Genomic DNA, 22,489 nt, shown 5'->3' on the forward strand with positions numbered 1-22,489 from the left:
AATAGGTATGATTTAATTGGGTTTTTTTCTTTTTCTCGTTTGCTTTTTGTTCTTTTTCTCTATTTGCTACTGCATTTAGAGGAGACCAGACAGAAAAAAAGCAAAAGTTCTTAATTATACATGTGGCTATGAAATAAAATGAGCCCACTCGGCCCTTGATAAGTGTTCAAAGCAGTTTCACGGAGCAACCTTTAGGGCTTCTTTATTGGATCGCTGTTATTTGTCTTCCTTCCTGCTTTGCTGTAGCTCTTTTCTCCAATTTCCTTGATGCAGACAAATGTACCTTTCTGGCTTGTGAACTCTGCCACTTTGATAGTCCTGGATACCAAGGAACTTCTTTCCTAGAGGTTCTACAGTCACTCCAGTCATATTAATGGAATATAGTTCAAGGTAACCTCCACACTTTCCCCCCATTTTTCTGGTTTCAAGGAAGCATGTGGACATTCTTTGCCAAGACAGGTCTGAACACAGTCTAGGCCTGGTGGGTCTTACCCCATTCCTCCTCCCCTGAACAGCAACGAGGCAGCCAGGTTTTTGGATTTCTTATACCCTTGTGAGATGTAAAGAAAATCCCAACATTATACATATATATACATTATATATATATATATACTCTTAGGGAAGAGGAAAGAGAAAATAGGGCAGAAACAGGACTAAAAAAGATATAAGCTAAGAATTTTCCAAAATTGACAAAAGATAGCAAGCCCAGAGTCAAGAATGCTATGGTTAAACACAAGGTATTAATACTCATTAACAAGAAGCATATAGGAATTTTTCATTCTATTTACCATCCTCTTATATATGTATATTGTGTGTGTGTGTGTGTGTGTGTGTGTGTGTGTGTGTATTGCTGGGAATTGAACCCAGGGCCTCTTGCCTGCCAGGCAAGCACTCTACCACTGAGCCACATACCCAGCCCTTTCTTAACTTTTCTGTAAAATCCATGACCCTTTTTCACTCTCTCCAAATTACTATTTTTCCTTACTCAGGGACATAAACACTTCTCTCTCCTTGTTCTCCAGTTTTTTTAGTCTCTTACAAGCAAGTTGACATGAGCCTTGGACAGTCCCACTCATACCTGTAGCATCCACAAATAGCATTCATGAGAAGTGAAAAGGTGAGATAAAAGAACTTTAATCATTTGTGGTCAAAACTTGTGTCTTGATCTTTCTACTCAAACACATTCCCCATTTTTATATCCCATCTTGAAATATTTCAAATTCTTCTGACAATTCAGAAACTTGAAGTTACAGATGAAGATTCTTCTTGTCTCACTACTCAAGATGAGCTCTTACAGTGTTTCAGGGATTCTCAGATGCTCAGCTTTGCTCATGGACTTAACAGGTAATTAGACTATGCATCAAAACTGTTTTTAAAAAATGACTGAAATTATAATATCCTACAAACACACATTCCTTTCAATTTTTAAAGACTTTTTATTAACATATTGCTACATAAAAAACACTACCTAGAACTATGTATGTGGTATAATCATTCTGAATGTACAAGGAATCAATATAATATTTTTACATATGTAGAAGCATTTATAAATTTTGGTAAATACATCGGTGTATAGGGAGATCTAAGAATTTCAAACTTCCAATAATTATTACTACTTTGTTACTTCAATTACTTTTTCACTTTTACATTTTAATCCTTCAGTAATGGTTTGATTTATTTGCCACGGGCATGCATTTCTTATATAATAAAAAATAGGTAAAAGGAAAGCACATGTTCTTGATGAAACTCAATTGAAATAAAATGTCTCAACCTACTTAACAGTAAATTTTAGGATTAAGATGTTTGATCTGAGAAAAACTTGAAGTAAACAATAGAGATCAATATGGTAGCTTCATTCCTAAGCTGGTCATTTCCAACCAGCACCCCAAGGAACAAGATGAATCTATGTAAATAGGAGTGTTGAGGTCATTCCACTGTACACTGATACCTTGTTTGATAATCTCAGACCCCATACTTAAGATATTTTTATGAATGGCAAAAGATGCATTTTCTAAAACAATTATCCCCAAACACTGTGGTACTGGAATTTGTAGCTGAAAGGGCCTTGTGAGGAAAAACAGAACCAGATGGCTGTTATGTTGCCTCTAATCAATACGTTAACCTTCCAGCTGTATAAACAAGACCTATAAATGGTCTATTTTGAACTTTCTAATGCAGTGGTTTGGAAAAATCTACATCTACTTCTCTATTGCTTTAGAATCATTAGGAGCATGAAGCTACCTCAGGTTTCTTTTACAGTCTTAAGAAAACACAATAATGAATCATCTGACTTACAGTATAAATAAATATCATGGAAAACAATCAACTGATAACGTTTTTGTCTCTGTAAAATTGGCAAATTACGTTTACTTCACAAGAAATGCTTACTCATCTTTTGAGTCTCCAAAGAATGGAGATAACACTATATGTGTAAGAAGAATTGTTATGTATCCCGTTGTCATATATAAGTAAAAAATAAATTAATTTTAAAAATATTACTCGGCAATAAAAGAGAATAAAATCATGGAATTTGTAGGTAAATGGATGGAGTTAGAGAAGATAATGCTAAGTGAAGTTAGCCCACCACAAATAAGCAAATGCTGAATGTTTTCTCTGATATAAGGAGGCTGATTCATAGTGGGGTAGGGAGAGGGAGCACGGGAGGAATAGAGGAACTCTAGATGGGGCAGAGGGGTTGGAGGGGAAGAGAGGGGGCATGAGGTTATTAATGATGGTGGAATGTGATGGTCATTATTATCCAAAGTACAGCTATGAAGACACGAATTGGTGTGAATATACTGTGTATACAACCAGAGATATGAAAAATTGTGCTCTATATGTGTAATAAGAATTGTAAGCATTACGCTGTTATATATAAATAAAAAATAAATGAATTTTTTAAAAATGGAGATAACAAATTCTTAGGCTTGTGTCCTTCAAGCTGATTCTAAGAACTAAACACTCTGTTTTTAGCATCCCGTTTCTAAAGCCATATCCTGATAAAGCTTACTTATTCTAAGAAACACATGGAAACCTCCATCTACCTACTTCAGCATCTGAAAAACAAGAGATTATCATTGATTAGTGTTCTCAGTCATCAACTGTGTAAATGTACTTGGAGTTTGGTCTTGATGGGTACAAAATAGAAATACATCCTGATAATAGTGATAAAACCAATATGTCTCACCACAGAAGAATCAAAATGATACTAACTTCAAAAATGATAGTGCCTATAGAAAACTTTGTCAAAGTTTAATTGCAAAGTCAAGTTGCATTACATAAAGAATGATATTGATTGCCCCCTAACTTTATTATAGTATCCAAATTCAAAATGACAAGCTTATTTTTGCCAGTAATCACAAATTTATGAAGCTTTCATTTGGTTTATGCAGGCAGATTCATTTATTTATGAAACTGATAAGGTGAAATCTTAGATGACGTAATGCCCATAATAACACAGTGATATTTTCTGACTCTGGAAACCAGCACTTGCAAATAAAATCATCAATCAAGCCGGCCTTGAAAATGGCAAGCTTTATGCACATCACAAAACATGCATTCCCTTCATCATTCAAACGTGATTCTTCTTAAAACCAACAAAATGGATTACAGGTATGCTTTTGTTTATTTTAATAAGAACCTAATTTGTATATTTCTATGGTGTTTTCAGTGCACCTATTCAGCATAACGCTTTAATGGTAACCTTTAATGCACAAGACACTGGACAATTGAATCATAACATGTGAATTCCTCCACATGGATGCTTAGACTCTGCTGTCTACATTTTTTCTTGAGGGCAGGTCTGTTAGACTAGATTCTATGGAAAAAAAAGGAAGAAAGGAAGGGAGGGAGGGAGAGAGAGGCGATAAGCCCTGGAACTAAAGAATGGCACAATCATGTCACAGAATAGAAGAACAGTCTTCAGGCTCCAGCATGTTTTGCAACAAGTTCTCTCACAAATTGCTTAATTTAAAGAATATTTCAATATCTGAAATTTAAATAAAGGTATGAACCTAGAGCCAGGCGCAGTGGTGCATGTCTGTAATCCTGGTTACTGGGGATCCTGAGGCAGAAGGATTACAAGTTTGAGGCAAGTCTCAGCAATTTAGAAAGGCCATTCCTGAAAATAAAATCATTTTTAAAAAAGGATTAGGGATGTAGCTCAGTGTAGCATACATGAGGCTCTGGGTTCAACCCCCAATACCAATATGTGTGTGGTTATATATCTTTATATGTACATATGTGTGTAATATATGTTTATGTATGTATACATTTATATATACATATGTGTGTGATTATATATATATATATGTATATATATGCACATGCACGCGCGCACGCGCACACACACACACACACACATATACACGTAAACCCAGGCTTTTACAGAAGGAATAATTAGCAGAACACTGCAGAGCAATCTCAGAGACTCGGAACATTTCAGTTTCATAAGTACCATTGCTTGGTCTTCTTGATGCCAGCCTTTACTCAGTCTCCCTCACTAGTGCCCAAACTAAAATGATTTCAGTAAAGGATAGAAACAAGGAAGAAATGGGGAAGCCTTGGAAGGACCAGAATTGAAGAGACAGAGGAAGAAATTGAGGAGAGGAAGGTAGGAAAGAAGAGAGGGAGAGATGGGAGCCAAAGCAAAGGAGAAAATGTAGGAAGGAAACACACTTCTGGCTGCTTAAGCCTCAAACTGAACAACACGCTTGCCAGCCGGCTGGTGCTGATGGCTGAGGCCTGATCAGAACAAAGATATGAGTCTTGATTATAGATTCCAACCTATACAAAGCACGTTCCACACATGGATCATGGATCCTCAGTTCTTCTCCAAAGTGCTACTTAGCAGCAGGAAATTATTAAAGAGCACATGAGTGATCTGAGCTTGGGCAACTAAGGAAGGAAGAAAGAGTGAAGGTAGGAAGGAGGTAAGGAAGGAAATAGGAAGAATAGCAGAGTCTCTCTAGCAACTTGAGTCTTATAAAGTATTTAAAATGTATCTAAGACTCTATGAGATATTGAAGGTTTTAAGATTAAAGCTGAAGTAGAAATATAAGTTTAAATATGAGTTGTTCTGTTTATGCAATTTCTAGAACTTGGTGTAGATCAATCTGTAAATAATTTGCTTTAAGGGATAAAGAATAGAATCTTTAAATGTTCAAAAATACATTTTTTAGGTTATTGGTAGAATAGTAGTAAACTACAAATTTCAACTCAGATCCTAATGCCAGCCAATCAATCATGTATTCATTAATTGAACAAACCGTTTTAAAAAAATACTACTTTACCTTTTATCAACAGGTATATCTGTGATACTTTTGCTCTTATACAAATATGCAAATACCTATTAATTTTAAATAAGGATTGATTATGAAAATTGCTTATTTATTTCTACATAAAGACTGAATCCTCATGTAAATACTTAAAAGTTTACTGTTATAAATCTCTTTTGGTCCTTTGTCTATCTTAAATATATTGCCTTACCACAATATCAAAACAATGACATTTTCTAATATATTTGCAGGAATAACTGCATCCATATTTGCATTTCTATTGGCTTACTTGTTATAGGAACAGAGATTTTCTAAGAACTATAGAATAGATTGAACCAATTTTAAAGTGTTGAGGTCTACTTTGTAAAGACAGAATCACACAGTTTATTTAGGCTCCATCCTTCAAGGTATTTCAAAAGAGAAGACGAAGCAACATTATGATTACTTTGTAGAGCAATCACATATGTTCCCAAGAGAAATTTCTATTTATTGAGAATTATGATTTATAACTCCTAAAACTCCCTTGTGCTACCCTTTCATTTCAGTTTTGTTTATTGTCTTGCTGTCCATCACATAGCTCCCACTATCCCAACATCAGGTCTTTCCTCTTATGAGCATATGCCACCCACTCTCTAGACTTAGGTCTCCACATTAACAAATCTCACTTTTTGCTTTAAACCTGTGGTCTCACTATTATTTTTATAAAAGCTTTCTGTTAATGTAACCATTGATAAAAATAATGACAATGTTTTATAAACTAATTTCATGTGATTTTCATCTTGAACATTCATTCAGAGGCAATTCCCTTGGATCAGAAGTATTTGGTAGAAAACTGAAATAACAAAGGACTAAAATAATGGGAGAAAAACTGCAATATACAAAGCTGAAAATCAAAAGCAAAAGGTTAAAAATAAAGTCCTATATATTTGGAAAGAAGAAATAAAGGAAATAAGTTCACAGTAAAAGAAAGCACAATAGAAATCGGAAAAAAAATGCCTATGAGATAAACACAAAACAGAGATTTATTGCCATAAAATCATGCTAAGAAGGAAAAATCATTACCTTGGCGAAGAAGGCAGGATGCTACTATGGCCTTTATTTATATAAGAGTCATAAGATTTGTGTTAATTTCTGAAGGTCACTTGGTTATTAGTTTTCAGAACCGGTACTCACTTTGATCAATATTTTCTTTCCTTGTAAAAAATGAAACCAATTTTCATGAGAATGCACATCGTAGTTCTAAAGTCATACAGCATTTGAAATGCTTCAGAAAAATAAAACTAATTTTCATGAGAATGCACATTGTAGTTATAAAGTTATAAAGCATTTAATATGCTTCAGAAATTATAATATAAAGTATAAAATACAAACTTCAAAAGATTCCTTAAAGATTTTTTTACACTCTTTATTTCAGCTTTACTTTCAAGCAACCAAATTTTGTATAAATTCTACAAATTGTCAGTTTATTGGAAAGGAATAAATGTCTATTAAGGCACAAAACTGTAACTGTCAAATTTATTCTTTCAAGGTATTTGACTTGTCCTTATTCTTGTAAATAAGTGTTTTATGTTAGACTTAGGTAAGAGAAGGAATAGATCTGAATTAATGGTCCAGTGGAAAGCATTCCAGAGAACTTTGAGTACTTTAATATTCTTCTGGATTGTCTGGATTCATGGTCAAGCTGAACATCTCAGACTAACATTGAGAACTTCCATTGAGAAGATCCAGACAAACTGTCCAGTTTGTCTTAGTGTTATTCACAATATGTTAAAATTGTTTTAACATCATCTGTCTCAATATCTTCAGAAATAAACTGAATCCTAACTCCTATGTCTGACATCCATTCTTTTTTGTTTGTTTAATCTATTTAATTAGATATGACAGTGGAATATATTTTGGCAAATTATAAATACATAGCGTATAACTTATTCTATCTAGGATCCCATTCTTGTGGTTGTGTGTGATGCAGAGTTACCCTGGTCATGAATTCAAATACAAGGCTAAGAAAGTTGTGTCTGACTAATCCTACTGTCCGTCCTATTTCCCTCCCCCACTCCCTTCCTTCCATTCTCATTTTTCTAATCCAGTGGATTTATATTCTTCCCGTCCACACTCTCCCTTGTTTGGGGTGAGCATCCATATATCAGAGAGAACATTCAGCCTTTGGTTCTTTGGGATTAGCTTATTTCACTTAGTATGATGTTCTACAGCTCTATTAATTTACTGGCAGATGCCATTATTTCATTCTTCATTCTGCCTGAGTAATATTCCATTGTGTATATAGGCCACATTTTCTTTATTTATCCATTCATTGAAGGACATCTAGGATATTTCCATAGCTTGGCTATTGTGAGTTGGGCTGTTATAAACATTGATGTGGCTGGGGATATGGCTCAGTTGGTAGAGTGCTTGCCTTGCATGCACAAGGTCCTAGGTTCAATACCTAGCACCACCAAAAAAAAAAAAAAAATTGGATATACACCAAGAAGTGGGATAACTGGGTCCAATGGTGGTTCCATTACAAGCTTTTTAAGGAATCCCCATACTGCTTTCCATAGTGGCTGCGCTAATTTGCAGGCCCACCAACAACGTAACATCCTCACCAGCATTTATTTATGTATTCTTTGTATTCTCCATTCAGACTGGAGTGAGATAGAATCTCAGTGTAGTTTTAATTTGCATTTCTCTAATTGCTAGAGATGTTGAACATTTTTTCTTCTATTTTTTGACCATTCTTGCTTAAAATTTCAACTCTGATTCTGGGAACCATTTTCTTCTGCCTCCAAGTGCCAAATTTTTCATCACCGAACAATCAATGACTTATGTTTTGTCACCTGTGAATTTTATCAGGTCATCTAATATGAGAATTATAATTTTGTATTTTATTTCTATTGCTTATTATAAGGTATGTGTAAGAAAAATTTGTTTAAGGCACTTTAAATCATAAAAGTTACACTAATATACTTTTGAAAAGAAATACAAAATAATTCTAAGTATTTGTATTTGAAGAATACAGATTTTAGGACAAGAATATTTATGTTCAAATTCTATTTTCACCCTTTACCAGCTGTGTTTCTTAGACAAACGTGTTCTCATGCATAACATGAGAGTAAAATAATAATACTGCTGAGTGCTTCTGTGACCATTAAATGAGTTAACACCTGTAAAGTGCTTAGGAAAGGTGTAAATTAAAGAGAATGTTCTCCCTAAACCAGAAACTTCTAAGAATCACCAACACATCTAGATTTATCTCAATCAATCTTGTGAATCATGTTAAGTAGTCTTGCGAAAAAAAAAACTGAAAGAATTCTAAGAATAAAAATAGCTCCATGAAAAAGCACATCACATTGTTCCCATGACCACCATATCTGAGAAAGCAGCCATCAAAAATGTATCATAAACTTACATTCCTTCTCTGAAAGCAGAAGAGTACCAAGGAGACCTTCAAAGCCTACTCATAAAAAGTTTTATGCCTGCTATTAAAAGAATAATAATGTGTATCTTGCAAAAGACTTTAATGAATATGTAAGTTTGCTTTAACAGACTTTTCACTTAAAAACCAAGGACACTTTTTTCCAAAAGCTCTTTGAATAGTTTATCTTTGAGTTAATGTAGTAATTTACATAGGGTTAACACTGAAATTTGTATAAGTAGTTCTAATTTTACAGAACTAAAATTTTATCAAAATAATAATTCAGTATTTAGATGAAGTATACCTAAGCACATATATCAAGAATTGATCACTGTCATATGATACTCTCAGCTGCATGTGCCTGTCACACAATAGGCATTAGAGATTGAGATAAATTAAATAAAAGGAAATATACAGATATTTAATAACATTTTTGAATTTTAGGGGGATTTAGGAACTAAGGATGCAGATTAGTTTCCTCACAGAAAGAAGTCATATGATTTATTTGTTATATACCCCTTGCTTAGCAATTTTTTCCCTTAACTTCTTCAATACTCCATTGTTGCCTTGCTTTGAAAGTGTTTTGAGAAATCTGCAGCCTGGGCAATTCCCTTGCCTTTGTAAATTATTTGATCTGCTAGTTTGACAAATATGAAAATCATTATCTTTATTTTTAAAGATTCATAATTTTATAAGACTATATTTCCGAATGATTCTTCTGGGTCAATTGTTCCAGGTAACAAAGGCTAAATCTAAAAATATTCAGGTTTCCTTCCCCACCCCAAACATTTTCTTGAATTATAGTTTTAGATATTAGTTGTATTTTATAGTTGTGGTTTTTTATTTCCAAGAGTTCTAATTATGCACATATTGGGTCTTTCTTGTCTTCTTAGATTTCAAATAATTTCTTTATTTTTAATTTGTCCTTTGTATTATGTTCATTCTCTTGGTTTTTTCCTCTTGTTTAATGTCTGTTATTAATCATTTCTTAAATTTACTCTACAGTGATCACTTTATTAATACTTTGTGTTTTGTCATTTTTTTCTGATATTATATTCTCTTGTCATATTTTTCTTTCTTTCTTCAAATAATTTGCATTTCCTCTGGTTTTGCATGTTCTATAATTTTAGTCAATGACTGATTTAAAATGTTTTCCCCACCTCTAAATGCTGATATGAAACTATTTGACTCTGTTTGGAGTGTTTTGTTATATTTGCTTCTGCTTCATGATTTTGTGAGGATTTTCGTCAGTTGAATTATTTTTATTCCATTTTTAGGTTTCTTCCTACCTTAGTTTTGAACGGAATTCATGGTGTTTTCCCCTCCTAGACATTTGGAGGCCAGCATTCCAGGTGCAGGACTTCCTTGGTCATTTGATGATGCCATATCTTTCATGGAGAGTCACTGTGGCGGCTGTGGTGGGAGGGGAGGGGTTGCGTTGCCATGTTACTTATTTGGTTCTGCAAGATCCTTAATCATGCCCTAACTTCTTTTTTCCCCTCACATTTTTTATGGGTACAATATAGCTGCATATAATGGTAGGACTTGTTGTTACACATATTAGTCCATGCACACAGTAGAACAATATAATTGGTCAATATTCCTCTTTCCCTCTCCTCCTCCTTACCCAAGTCTCTTTCCTCTATTCTACAGATCTCCCTTCAATTTTCATGAGATTCTCCTTCACCTTTCTTTCCTTTTTTCTCTAGCTTCCACACGAGATGAAAACGTGTGGCCATTAACATTCTGAGTTTGGCTTATTTTGCTTAATATAATGATCTCAAGTTCTGTCTATTTTTTTTTTTTTGCAAATGACATAAAAATTACATTTTATGACTTAATAAAACTCCACTATAAACACATACCACATTTTCTTTAACCATTCACAAGTAGGTTGGTTATATAGTTTGGCTATTGTGAATTATGCCGCTATAAACATGGGTATGCATGTTTCACTGCAGTACGATGACTTTCTTTTAATTCGTCCTTTTTAGATATACATGACAGTAGAGTATATTGTGACATATTATACAAACATGGAGTACAACTTATTCTAATCAGGACCATTCTTGGGTTTACACATGATGTGGAGTTTCGATGGTCAGTATTCATATGTAAACATAGGAAAGCTATGTCCAGTGCATTCTACTGTCTTTCCTATTCCCATTCCCTCTCCCTTCCCTGCATTCCCCTTTCTCTACTCCTCCCAACTTCTCTTCTTCCCTTCCCCGCCTTCTCGTGTGTTAGCAGCCACGTATCAGAGAGAACATCTGGTCTTTGGTTTTAGGGGACTGCATGGTTTATTTCTTTATTTCTCCTCATAGCTGCATCTCCAGGGCACCTCCCCTTCTCTATTTATCTGAGTCACTCCAAGGACAGTGTTGAGGTGGTGACTTATTTTCAGTCTCCTTTCCAATATCTAAAGCTGTGATCTACAGCTTTACGTGGGCATGTCCTCTCAGACCGTGGCTTCCTCTGCAGTTTCTTTGTTGTAGGCTTCCCTCCTCTGTTCTCCACACCCACAGGTTTTCAGCAGCAGCAGCTGGGCTCAAACTTGGAGTTTGCTTTTCTTTTTACAAGTGATTCGAAGGTTATTGTATTTTCTCCCTCCAAGTAATACTGGAGATGTCAGTCAGAGGTGGCTATAATTGTTTTCCTTGGTCTCTGGTTTTTATTTTCATGAGGGTGGGAGGATTTTTGAGAAGATTTAAAGTAAGACACCCACCATTATACTCCAGAAGGCATAAGTTTCAACGGAGAATTAATTTAAAATAGGAATAAATATATTAACGTTAATGATGAGGTTAAAAGTATTAGATTTCACTTCTTCTAAATTCTATCTCCCAAATGCCTCCCCATATCTTGGCTCCATTCTGGAATCCCCCACTCTCATCCAGATGCTAATCACATCTGGAATGTATCTGTGCAACAGTCTCCTAACGAGTCTTATTGGAATTATGTCTTCCAGCCTACATATCCTCTTCCACATGGCCACCAGGGTTATGTTTTAAACCATAAATTAAGACATGCTACTGTGCAGCTTCCAATTTCCCAATTGCTCATAAAAAAAAAGAAAAATAGTATAGGACTTTGACAAAAGCCAGGAGTTCTTTTTTTTTTTCAGTAATGATATGACTTTGCCGTACACTTTGTCAAGTCTGCTTTAAAACTGTAGTATTTTAAGGTTTACATAAGTTTCAAACCTCAGAATCTCAGTATTTTCACCCCTTCATTTCTTTTAACATTACAATGCTATAATGTTATCACATGTTGAGAAGTAGGAAGCACATTTTTAATTCAGTTTGCTACTATGATCTCTTCTGCCCTCTGAGAAGTTAGTGCTGATAAATTCAGATCATATTAGGTTTGAATATGGGGTCAGAGCTTTCATTGTATACGTATTTCAAAGCCATGTATATGCAGTATTCAGCAGAAGTGGCTTGGGCTTCCACTGCCCCTCGTAACCCCTAGAGCACGTCACCGCTGCACAGGACCTGTGTGAGTCTTGATCCTCACATCAATTAGGTTCCACTGGAATTTTAAGGTATGAGTAATTGTGAATAAGAAGTTGTTCTCTTAGAATAGAACAGTGTCTACCAAAGCCTGGAAAGAGGGTGGGGGACAGGAAGATGAAGACAGTGACAGGCGCAGGGGTGCAGTTGCATAAGAGGAGTGATTTGTAATGTTCTACAGCACAGTAGGATAACTGGTGGAAAGCAATTAGCTGTACATTTCCAAACCGCTAGGAGAGAGGATTATGAATGTTCTCCAAACACAGGAATGATAAACATCTGCAGGGATGGATTTGCCAATTACCCCGATCTGTTCCATTACACATTGTATCTAGGTATTGAAATATGTACGCCCTAAATAAGCATGTTTATTTTATGTCAATTAAAAATAAAAATATATTTTAAGTGCTCTCTTGAGGACAGTTATTAAATATATTTCTTTATTTAAAATAAAAGTATATTTCATTTCCATTACTTAAAAACCTATTAAAAACTAGAAGTAAAACTTATCTTTAAATAGGTTTAAATAAATAAATTCATTCTCAACAGAAAATTATTTTTAAGAAATAAAATTTATTCATGTCCAATCAATGGTCAGTTTAAATTTGTATCTCCACTTAAATATTTTTCAAAACCATGGTTAATGGTTTTTGAGTTATTTGTTGTTAACTATCCCAGATAAACCTGCTATCCTCTAGGGCAACCATCTGTCATCTGAATATTCATGGATTAAAGGCATATGCACACTTGTGAATTTGTGCCTGTTCTTGTGTCCAAATGTATGTTAGAAAAGAGAGCGAGAGAGTGTGAGTTAGCTCAGAGAGTTCAGCAGGTTTCTCAAGAATCTGTAAATATGAAAAAGTCCTGAAAGAAGTGTCGGTATTTTGCAATTTTATCTTTTGTTCCTGCAACTTTGTCTTCAATGTGGCTTTCAAGTTTAAAAATCATTTTGAATATGTTCCAATTTGAATTAAGATGAAATATTTTGAATGTAATTGCCTAACAAATCCCTTTATGACAATGCTAAGATCTAATGTAAGCTAATTTTTTGTTATATTCTATGACTGTTAATTTCTAAAAATTCCAAATATCTCTAGTAAATAAAAAATTTATTTTCCTTTTTTACTAACAATTCAGAACTGTAAATATAATTTAATACATATTAACAGTATAGTATTATCTTACTGCCTTATGTTGCATGTTAACAACTACACAGCTTACTATTTTTGCCAGAATTCCACTAGTGATAACGATGACATTTTCCATTAAAACATCCAGTCAAGCAAAAATTAGATGACAACACTGCATCCTTTTCACAGTATGATATGATTAACACTGGACCCTTACTAATTTGAAATTATTTAAAACATATTAAACAGCTTCCTTTAGTAATCCATTGAACCTCAGATATTTTCACTTTGTGTGTGTGAGCATGCACACATTATCTTCTTCTGATTGAGATGATATGGCAGGCAAATAATCTAGTTCCAAATCACCTCATTTTAAAAATACAACAAATATTGGATTATAAAAATTGTAGACTAAACCACCATAACAACAAAGACATGAAGAATTAAACATGATAACCATATATCTCAGTCATTGTCATCTACAAGTCTTTGTTATTTTCTTCTCTAATTTTAAGGCAGTGGTGTCAGGTAGTGTTCAAATTATTTTAGAGATCTGAAAACAACTCAAGTGCTACTGTTAGGTGAGTGTGACAGAGAACATCCATGCAACCTATAGATTCTGCTTTTAAAACGTTGCCTAATGAGACACAACTTGAAACTTAAGAAGACTGCTGTGTAACGAGAAGGAATAATTAGGGAGGAGAGGAGAGGGCCAGAATGTTTATACTGAGCAATAAGAATGCATCCTACATAGAGGAGACAAAGACACACCCTGGAAAAGCAGTGAGGAGGCTCTGAAATAAGTGCTTGATATTCCTTTGCCCATTGTTTGGGAGAAGTGTTCTAGATGGCAAGAAGGTGACATAAACAGCCAGAGGTAGGCTAAATGCCTTGGGGTCAGCTGAATAATGTACAATCAATCCAGCATGATTAAGAATACAATGGCTTTTGTTTTATGGGGGCTGGTTTACTTCCCTTAGCGCAGAGCCATTCATTTGCCGGCAAATGTCACAGTCATTCTTTATGAGCAGTATTACTCCACTGTGTATGCGTACCACATTCTCTTTATCCATTCATCTAATGAAGGGTACTTAGGTTATTCCATAGCTTAGCTATTGTAAATTGAGCCTCTATGGGGAATGGAGGGAAGGGAGGAGCCATAAGCAAAGGAAAGACGGTGGAATGAATCTGACACAGTTTTCCCAGGTACATATGTGAAAACAACACAGTGAGTCCCACCACCGCGTACATACATAAGAACAGGACTCTAACTAGAATATGACATATTCCATGCTTGTATAATTATGTCACAATTGATTCTGCTGTCATATGTAACTAAAAAGAGCCAATACAATTTTTGCAGAAAAAAAAAATTTTAAGAGTACAGCAGCAAACCAATGAGAATCTTCATGCCATTCAGAAACAGGATGTTCATTTCACACTCGGGCAGTTCACATTCTCCTGTGTTTGTTTGCTTTCGGGAATATGAACACAAGCCTTTCATACTTATTGCAAGATTTTTTAAAAACCGAATTATTGTCAAGCATCTTGAAAACAGGAAATCAATTAATGTTTTTTCCAGGTTTCTCAAGTATATCAACAACAAAAATTTTTCTTTCGTCAATTATTTCTAGTAGATATTTATCATCCAAAGTTTATAGAACTAATAAGCTTTATGCTATACGTTCTGTGTTCTAAGGTGCAGAAGGGTAGGGAAAAGGTAAAAATGTTCCTCTTTCTATAAGGCTCAAAGTGCACCAAAGTCATTGTGGATGTGTAACCGACGTGATTCTGCAATCTGCATTTGGGGTAAAATTGGGAGTTCATAACCCACTTCAATCTAATGTATGAAATATGATATGTCAAGAGCTTTGTAATGTTGTGAACAACCAATAAAAAAAAAGTGCACCAAAGTCCCTTGCACATGTTCATCACTCAATAAATATTTTCCAGATTTCTTATGTTTTAGTAAAGAAGGATTGGAAAATGTTTATGAGGCGTTCTTATGAAACAATCAGGGCAACATAATGCACAGATAGCTCACTGATTTGACCTATCGATTTTTCAACTTTATGATGTTGCAACCAATAAGCATTCAAAGTCGAGGAGCATCTGTGTTTCAGACTGAAACAAACAAGCACTTCATTGATTTTATGATGCAGAAGGTGCTGTAAAATGAGAGAGACACTCAAAGAGTGTGTCTCTTGTACTCCAAGGTACCAGACACTAACCAGAGCAAAACACAACCTTTAGAAGTTTTGTTTCTGGAAAAATAACCAGAAAAATAGAACTCAGCTTTGAACAGTAAAAGAAATTTAAAAATGAACTTTTGGGAAACTGAACTCCACTTTTAAAAGAAAACCTTTCCTATATGAAATATTCTAGTAGAAATTAGAGCCTGACTTTCTATGATTAAATGAAGAAAACAAATAGATTTTTATTTGAAAATTGAACATGTTTTAACTTGATAAATAGCTGATTAGAAAGAAAACACCATAGCTTGTCATGATTAAATCCCCCATGAGGTAATTTTCATATTTATTACTAGAGTACTGAGCACATTCTGTGACACTGAGATAATTAACTACAAAACCACCTAAAGATCTGCTATAAAATAAAAGTTCCTGTAACCACTCACTGCTCTGTTGTGCAGGGGGAGGGGGACGACGGCGTTGCTGACATGGTGTGTCGGAAGCACTGTCAGACTCAGTTATAAAGTTAATTGCTTAAGTGACATTGGTATGGTGTTGTTCCAGACGGAGGCTGACAGCATGACTGTGTGTGTGGGCTGAGATGCCGGTGATGAATGGAGGTCCAGGCCAAGTGGCGGGAGCAGGAAGAGGATGTTGGACCAGAAGTTATTAGAGCCAGAGCTAGAAAAAGAGCAACCAAGAGGAGCAGGATCTGGGATTTAGTTACCCAGGATGATTCAGGGAGCCCCAGCTTAGCTACTGGAGGGGCAGTCTATTAGCTGCTTCAAACCGAAGCTAGAGTCTCTCAGGACTTGATATCATGTCAAGCAATTATGCTGTATCTTCTGGACAGGTGAGTTCACCTGGTGGTGAAGAGGGCCAATCCTCTGAACCTCTGACATCTTGTTTGTCCATCAGGATCCCTGCCAGCCCCCAGGGCTGTGGCTAGATTTGAAAAACCTCAAAAGGCAGGTTTCTCACCCAGGTATGGACTCATTTCTTCTCACATCCCTTTGGACTCCAGCTCCCTCCAGATGTCCCCATTTGCCATCGGAGTCAGGTTTTTATCCTTTCACAATCTGAGACTGTCTCCTCTGATTGGTGAGACAGCAAGAGGAGAACTCTGATTGTTTTTTAACAACCCTCTTTCCTATGGAGAGTTTCCTGTGCTCCTTGAACTTAGTAACCCATTACTGCCAAGTCACCTAAACTTCAAATTCAGTGACTTGTTCTCACCTTGTCACCTCTGACTCTTCTTTGTCTTGGACCTGAGGCCCCTGCTCTCTGTTTGATAGAGAAAGCCTAAAATGTTTAGCCTTTCTTCCAAGAGAGACAGCATGGCAGGGTGGTTGAAAAGTACAGATTCAGATTGCCTGGGTTCCAATCCCGCATTTACCATGTACTGGATGTGCCACCTTGGGAAACTTATTTAGCCCATCTCTAAATTCCAGTCCCTCCTCTATCATTAGAAATAAGAGAAACCTGCCTTTTTAAAAAAACTCATGATTGTAAAGTACTTAAAAACAGTTCCTAGTATCACCCATCAGGAAGGGGCCTCCTGCTGTCTAGACCTACAGTGAGCCTTATTCATCTGTTACCAGCTGGAATTCTGCTTCTATTCCCTCCTAGTCCCCCCTTCATTTCTGCCATGTTGTCCCTAATGCCCCCAGGTGACATTTATTCTATGCTGGCCTAATGTTGGTGGGACAATCAATGAGGGACTGTATTTCCTATCATGCTAACATTTTGTTCAGAGAAATTCTCTTTCAGTTTCTCAGCAATGACCAAAGGAAGGTCAGGGAGAGTTACACAGCACACTGTGTAAGGAGGCAGGATAACCCACATTTCACAACCCTCAGGCCAGCACTCAGTCTAAATCGTTCTGCTTCTCTCCAGCTTTAATAGTATCTGCTCTCTACGGGCAGACACTGCACTGCGGCTCCATCTCCAGGTGGGGACAAGGAACACAACATCCTGCACTGTTCTTACTGAGCATTTGTGTGGATGAGCAAAACAGTTCTGACAAGAAATCAGAGAAAAGAGTCAAGCCTGGAAAATGTCATAAAGAAACTCATTTCTTTCTGAAGTATCAGTAGCTCTGATCTCATTTCAAACCTTCAGTTGCTGTTCACTGTTTCATTTATGAGACAATGTGTGAGAGGATTAGCTGCCAGTGGATGATTCAGTGGTGGGTCTTTCAATTCCAAAGGTCAATTTAGGAACACTTTTTTACCTATGGTATGTGTCCAGTTGATATCCTCAATAAGTGGCATTTTTTAAATATGTACAATGTTTTTTAATTCTAGTGTCATTCCATTTAAAATTTTAAGGCTTCTCTGTTATAGGACACAGAAACACTTGCATAAATGGATGGAGTTGGGGAATATAATGCTAAGTGAAGTAAGCCAATCCCAAAAAACCAAAGGCTGAATGTTTTCTTTGATATGAGGATGCTGACTCACAATGGCCATGGGGGGAGCAGGGGAGGAATGGAGGAACTTCTCAATTGCCTTGAACATTTAGCTCTCATAGGCACCTGTTAAGGGATGAATTATGTCCCTCCAAATTATACTGAAGTACTTCAAAATATGAGTGTACGTGTAGAGAGAATATGTAAAGAGAGAGGATTAAGTTGAAATGAGTCCATCACAGTGTACTCTAATCCAATCTGTCTGGTATCCTTATAAAGAAAGGAAATTTGGATGAACAGAGACTCTGGTGGTACATTTGCAAAAAGGGAAGATTATATAAAAAGAGAGCAAGAGGGCAGCCATGTGCAAGCTGAGGAGAAAGGCCCCCCGAGGAAACCAACCTGCTGACACCCTGACTTCAGATTTCCAGTCTCCCGTACCAAGAGAAAATAAATTTCTAGTTTTTAAGCCACCCAGTCTGCAGTGATTTATTAGTATAACCCCGGGAAACAAATACAGTGCCTCATTCAAGAATTGCCATCTCTCCTGCTAGATCCAATTGATCAGGCAAGCTGTATCTTGATTCATACCAGAATCGCTCGATCTTGACAGTTTACCTAGCCTCCTCTCCAAATCCAGAGAACCTCGCAGCAAGATAAAAATGTCTACATTGTCAGCTCTAGCAATCTTTCTGGGGTTCACCTCCCCTAGTCAGTAAATATTAAAGAATCTGGTGAAGACTGATGTATACCTTCTGATTGCTTGGTAGCAATCTAACATTAGCATATTAATCTAAGAAGATTGTGATGATGTCTCCCTGGTCCTTACTGCTCTTCCCAGGTCTATTTTTACCTATCCCCCAAATTTCTCAATGGACACTTGAGAACTTGGCGATAGATCCAGGGGCTTTCAGTCCTTTGTTGTTTAAAGGAAACAATGATATCCGTACAAGTTTTCTAGGGCTGCTGTAACAAACTGGGTAGCTTTAAACAACAAAATTTTATTATCTCATAATTCTGGAGGCTAGAGGTCAGAAATCAAGGTGCCAGGCGGGCCATGTTCATGCTAAAGGATTGAGGGGCAAATCTGTTTCATGCTTACCAAAATATCTCCCTTGGTCAATAATCATACTTGAATGTCTTCTAATTTAAAAACTACCTTTGCTTGAACCAACATGAAACAAAGGTTGAGGTTCATAAAAGGACATAAAATATTCCCTTTGAGGTTTTGCAGTGACCCCTTAAAATGGCATGACGCTTTGCCAGTAAATGGATGAAGCTGGGGAATATCAGGCTAAGTGCCCCTATCTCTCACCATGCACAAAACTCAACTCAAAATGGATCAAGGACTTAGGATGAAACCAGAGACTCTGTGTCTAGTAGAAGAAAAAGTGGGCCCTAATCTTCATCATGTGGGATTAGGCCCCAACTTCCTTAGTAAGAATCCTTTGGCACAAGAATTAAAATCAAGAATTAATAATTGGGATGGACTAAAACTAAAAGTTTCTTCTCAGCAAAAGAAACAATCTGCGAGGTGAATGGAAAGCCTACATTTTGGGAGCAAATTTTTACTCCTCACACATCAGAGCACTAATCTCTAGGGTATATAAAGAACTCAAAAAGTTAAACACCAAAAAACAAATAACCCAATCAATAAACAGGCTAAGGACCTGAAGAGACACTTCTCAGAAGAGGATATACAATCAATCAACAAATATATGAAAAAATGTTCATCTTCGTTAGCAATTAGAGAAATGCAAATCAAAACCACTCTAAGATTTCATCTCACTCCAGTCAGAACAGCAGCTATTGTGCATAAAAACAACAATAAGTGTTGCTGAGGATGCTGAGAAAAGGTACACTCACAACACTGCCAGTGGACTGCAAACTGGTGCAGCCAGTATAGAAAGCAGTATGGAGATTTCTTGGAAAATTGGGAATGGAACCACCATTTGACCCAGCTGTCCCTCTCCTCGGTCTATACCCAAAGGACTTAAAATCAGCATACTACAGGGACATAGCCACATCAATGTTTATAGCAACAAAATTCACAAGAGCTAAACTGTGGATCCAACCTAGATGCCCTTCAATAGATGAATGGATAAAAAAAAATGTGGCATATATACACAATGGAATATAAGTCAGCAATAAAAGATAATAAAATCATGACATTTGCAGGTAAATGGATGGATGGAGAAGGTAATGCTAAATGAAGTTAGCCAATCCCAAATAACCAAATGCCGAATATTTTCTTTGATATAAGGAGGCTGATTCACAGTGGGATAGGGAGAGGGAGCATGGGAGAATAGACAAACTCTAGATAGGAGAGAGGAGTTGGAGGGGAAGGGAGGGAACATGGAGTTAGAAATGATGGTGGAACATGGTGATCATTATTATCCAAAGTACAGGTATAAAGACATGAATTGATGTGAATATACTTTGTATACAACCAGAGATATGAAAAATTGTGCTCTATATGTATAATAAGAATTATAATGCGTTCCGCTGTTATATATACGTAAAAAATATATATATCATGCTAAGTGAAATAAGCCAATCCCCAAAACCAATGTTTTCTCTGATATGCGGATGCTAATTCATAATCGGTGGGGGGTGAGGGAAGAATAGAGTTATTTTATATTAGGTAGAGGGGAGTGAAGGGAAGAGAGGGGATGTGGGGGTAGAAAGGACAGTAGAATGAATCAGACATTATTACCGTATGTACTAATGTATAACTAACTATATGACTGATAGGATTCCACATCATGTATAACCAGAAGAATGAGAAATTATATATGATGTATCAAAGCGCATTATACTCTCATGTATAACTAATTAAAACAAATTTAAAAGTTTAAAAATAAAATAACCATACAAATAAAAAAAATGGCATGCTGCTAGCAAACTGTTCATGAGAACTTTCCCCAGTCCAAGTGTGGTTTGCTCCTCAAATTTTTATTGTTTGACTTCCCCATTGCTTAGCTCCTGCCTTCGTTCGTTCTATCATTCACCTTCTTTCCACTTTCTCAGCTATTCTTTCAGAGAATTCCTGTGTTATCAGTTAATCTCTTTATGGTACTGACCTAAGCAGAGTTGGATTAATCCACCAATATACACTCATCCTCAGGAACCAAGTACAAAACTATTTCTTCCCCACGGTGTCACGTTGTCTGACCTAACCATGATGACTTCCTCATTGCCGTCACTCTCAACTTGCTGAAATCAGACATCTATTTCAACTGGCTGCTGAAACTACCCTCCCACTCTGTCACTTGATGCAATTCATGACTGTAAATTAAATGGTATTATTTCTGCAAAACTTTCCCCCATCCCTGCGGACAACAGTGACTCACTTCCTCTCCTGACCTCATATTGGGCTCTTTTGAGTTCTCATTTACTATGTTTTCCAAATCATATAAAATTTACTTGTTTGATTTCTTCTCTGTCACCTCTGTACTGTGGGTGCTGAGCTAGCAACTCTTATCAACCTCTTTTTTTAAATTCCCACTTTTATTCTGGCATATAATAAGTGTTATCGAATTATTTAATCTTGATGAAGAGAAATGAAAACTACTGCATCGTTTGAAGTATGGCACAAAAACAATATTAATTAGCAATAAAAACCTGGAAAATACAAAAAAATAGTGTATGTAGAATAATACAAAAGGTTTACTAAAAAATCAAGTAATGCAGAGGCCAGAATTCTTTGCCAAAAAAATGAAGCAAGTTAAGAGATAAATGATCGTAATCTGATTCACAAGATAGAAGCCTTGAAAAGGTCAGAGATTGGGTACATTTAAGTGGACAACATGTTTTTGAAATGATAGCTGAAGACATACTCTTCAAGATAAGAAACTCCAGAACATTTTCCATAAAGATTTGGTCTTGAATTTTTTAGTGCTAGAGACAGCAAAAGAAAAAAATTATGCATAAAATGTATTTCTGAAGAACTCAGTGAGTAGTTTTGAGATCCAGTGTTCGTAGGGTACTTGAATCCTCATCTGCAGGGGAAAGTATAATTTGTCCAAGACCAAAAAACAAGTGTTTCCGAATCATGAGAAGGCATCCTAATGAGCAGTGTGCACATCTTTGTTGTGGCCAATGCCTAACTCACCACAAAAGATAAAACAGTCAATTTCATAATGTAGAAAATAAAACGTATACAACATAGAAATATGAAACTGCTTGTGGTGGGCTTCTACCTTATCATAGGTAGAATTCCTTATATAGGGTTTCAGCTCCTCACAATCAGACAACAATATGATCAAATGTGATATACATCTAAGTCAAAAGACTTTGTTCCGAGTGACTTAAAACTTACATTGAAAACCTGAAGATTTGTTAAAATGGAGAACATTCATTTTAATGTACATTTCTTATAAAAACAACTAGAAACCAGAAAGCCCCCAAATTCTTCTGTTCTGGCAGCATTTTAAAGCATTCTCTTTTCATAGGAAACAACATGAATTTAATATATTTGCTTAAAAACAATGGGCTTCATGAATGTATATAATTTTAACCAAAAACAACCTCCACACTGTAACATGTCTTTTGTTC

The 22,489-nt window shown here is 36.0% G+C and overlaps 1 non-coding gene across 1 annotated transcript; it reads right to left on the minus strand.

Moving 5' to 3' along the window:
* Window positions 1-841: 841 nt before the first annotated feature.
* On the minus strand, window positions 842-914 carry Trnaa-ggc (transfer RNA alanine (anticodon GGC)). Its single transcript has one exon. It is a non-coding gene; the product is annotated as a tRNA-Ala (tRNA).
* Between the last annotated feature and the right edge of the window lie 21,575 nt (window positions 915-22,489).

This window comes from Ictidomys tridecemlineatus, chromosome 13 (genome assembly GCF_052094955.1).
Source record: "Ictidomys tridecemlineatus isolate mIctTri1 chromosome 13, mIctTri1.hap1, whole genome shotgun sequence".
NCBI lineage: Eukaryota > Metazoa > Chordata > Mammalia > Rodentia > Sciuridae > Ictidomys > Ictidomys tridecemlineatus.